The sequence below is a fragment of the Mesoplodon densirostris genome, chromosome 4 (genome assembly GCF_025265405.1).
Source record: "Mesoplodon densirostris isolate mMesDen1 chromosome 4, mMesDen1 primary haplotype, whole genome shotgun sequence".
Classification (NCBI taxonomy): domain Eukaryota; kingdom Metazoa; phylum Chordata; class Mammalia; order Artiodactyla; family Ziphiidae; genus Mesoplodon; species Mesoplodon densirostris.
In genome coordinates, this window is record NC_082664.1 from 152,521,506 (window position 1) to 152,524,675 (window position 3,170).

Genomic DNA, 3,170 nt, shown 5'->3' on the forward strand with positions numbered 1-3,170 from the left:
CTCTCTACCCCACCCAACTGCGCGTCAGACGCGCCGTCAGCCACCGCCAACTCTACATCCTGGGCCCGATTTGCCAGCGGCCGCAGACCTCACAGCATCGCGACCCGCGCAGCCGCCGCTCCAGCCAACGGCTGTCCTCCGCGCACGCGCACCTGCGCCGCGCCGCCCCGGGGCACGCCGGGATTGGTAGTTCCCGGGCGATTGAAGCGCCGCGGTGTGGGGGAGGGGTGGCGGCCTCTTCCCATCCCCCACCCCGGGACCGCCTGGGGTTTTTAAAGCCGGGATTTGATTTTGCTTGTTTGTTGGAGCGTGGACAAGGGAAGGCAGTGCCCACCTTAAGAATGGGAGAGGCCCAGTTGCGGAGGCCCACGGGCAGTACAGGGCCACAATGATGTGGGCTTTGAAATGGCCTGAGAGAAAAGGCTGCTTCCTGAAGCCTACTTTCAGTAGCATCTCGAGTAGTTTCCGCCTAGAAAAGTTTCACGGCCAGCAATCTGGCCAGAAGGCGGGTAGGCAGTGGAGTCCGCGTCTAGAAGTTTCGTTGTTTAGCAAGCTCACTGACAGTTTATCTGGTGGGACTGACGGCCGTCTGTCGGGTCCTGCTCCTCCCCTTCTCCAGCCTGGGTCCTGCGGAAAAGAGGACGGAGAGGGAGACACTAGGCAGGCTGGCGGGGTGGGGGGGGGCGAGCTCTGGCTTTTTGGGGTGATGGACTTCTGCCCGCCGCCCAAAGAGGCTACCGTGAATAATACCAAGTAATACCCACGCTGGGGTTCTGCACCTGCCCTATGTGTGCACTTTTTGGTCACCTGATGTCTTTGAACTGTTACTGAGTGCACACACGGTTTAAACGAATTTCCTCGCGTCGTTCCCCTGTTCAAAAAGTCTGTAGTTTGCTCACCTGCAAAATGGGGAGAATAAGACCACCTTCCCATCGGTTTACTGTGAGACTTTCATGGAAAGGCTTAGTGCGGCGCTGAACAGTGAATCGACGCTCAGCAAACGTTAAGGATGATCAATCCCAAAGTCCTTAGCTTGGCATTTGAAGTCTTTCCACAAACAGTCCCCCACAGTCCTCCAGGCTTTGTGCTTGTCTCCATGCCTTTTCTAAACCCTCCCCTGAGCATGCTATGTATCGTGTGTGTGTGTATGTGAAGACATCAGGACCTATTATGCCTGATTTTTTCGGTATGTACTTCCGAAATAGAAAGTCATTCTCCTACATACCACAATGCCATTATCACACCCAACACAATTAACAATAATTCCCTAAAATCATATAATTCCCATTTCTCATTTCCTCACTTGTTCCTAAAATATTTTTATGTTTGTTTGCTTGTTGATTGTTTTTTCAAAATAGGATCCATTAAATGACAATGTATTGCATTTGGTTGTTAAATTTCTTAAGTCTTTTAAAATCTAGACAGGCAGTTCTTAAGGTAGGAGTCCATGGATACAATCAAAGCGTCCATGAACTTGGATGAGAAAAAAAATTACATCTTTAGTTTCATCAAATTCAAAGTGAAATTTAGCATTTCCTTTCATTATAAATGAAGGTAGCAAACCTTGAAAATATCAGCAGCACCTGTGGTTTTGTCACACTAAAAATAAGATGTTTTCATATCACTTTAGTTCTTGCATATATCTTAGAGATATTATTTACAGTCATTACTTTGAAATTACTGTAGTTATTAGACCTGTTGCTAGATCTTATTTAATGTATTAAAAATGAAGCATGGGGACTTCCCTGGTGGCGCAGTGGTTAAGAATCTGCCTGCCAATGCAGGGGGCATGCGTTCGGAAGATCCCACATGCCGCGGAGCAACTAAGCCCGTGCGCCACAACTACTGAGCCTGCACTCTAGAGCCTGCGAGCCACAACTACTGAGCCCACGTGCCACAACTACTGAAGCCCGCACGCCTAGAGCCTGTGCACCACAATAAGAGAAGCGAACGCAATGAGAAGCCCACGCACTGCAACGAAGAGTAGCTCCCGCTCGCCACAACTAGAGAAAGCCCGTGCGCAGCAACGAAGACCCAATGCAGCCATAAATAAATAAATAAATAAAAATTTTAAAAAATGAAGCATGTACATTGCCATAGTATATTTTAAGGTTTTTTGATAACTGTATTTCAATATAATTGTTTTCCTTTATAATCCTATGTTGTTGTTTTTTATTTTACACATTTAAAAACATTCTGGAAAAACAGTTCATTGGCTTCACTGGACTGCCACAGGAGTGGGAGGGGAGCCCTTGGCACAGAACAGGCCACCCACACACATAGCCTTTATTGTTAGTGGTGTTAGTATTCCTTTGCTACATTTGCTTTTTGAAAAACCTGATTCTTTTGAATCTTTGACATTCTGCATTTGTCTAATTGTTTACTTGTGGTGTTACTTAACTCACTTCTCTTTCCCTATATTTCCTATAAACTTTAGTTACATCTAAAGATTTGGTTAGATCTAAGTTGAGTGTTTTTGACAAGAATATTTTATAGGTGATGCTCTGCACTTCTCACTGCATCACATCAGGAGGCACATGATATCTGGTTGTCTCATTAGTGATGCTAAATTTGATCACTGGGCTAAGGAGGTTAAGATACTTTGGGATTTTGCATAATCAAACAGTATTTAAGTTTATGGAAATTTAAAACTATATACAAAAGCTAAGTGAATTGTACAGTGAATCATGGTGTATGCTCAACACTCAGCCTCCATAGTTACTAACATATGACCAATCTTGTGTCTTTGGTACCCAGTTATTCCTCCCCCACCAAAATACATACACACAAGTTCCAAATATCATGTCTATTTCATTTCTAAACAAGTGAGTACTTATCTCTAAAAGATAAGGGCATTTTAAAAACACCATACCAGAGCTTCCCTGGTGGTGCAGGGGTTGAGAGTCCACCTGCCGATGCAGCGGACACGGGTTCATGCCCCGGTCCGGGAAGATACCACATGCTACACAGCGGCTGGGCCCGTGAGCCATGGCCGCTGAGCCTGCGCGTCCAGAGCCTGTGCTCCACAACGGGAGAGGCCACAACAGTGAGAGGCCTGTGTACTGCAAACAAACAAACAAAAAAAAGTAGGCTTTTTGCAAAGGCAAGGTAGGCTTGACTGGAAAAGCCAGAACATTTTAATTTTAGTTTGTGTTCTGGACTAAGAAACA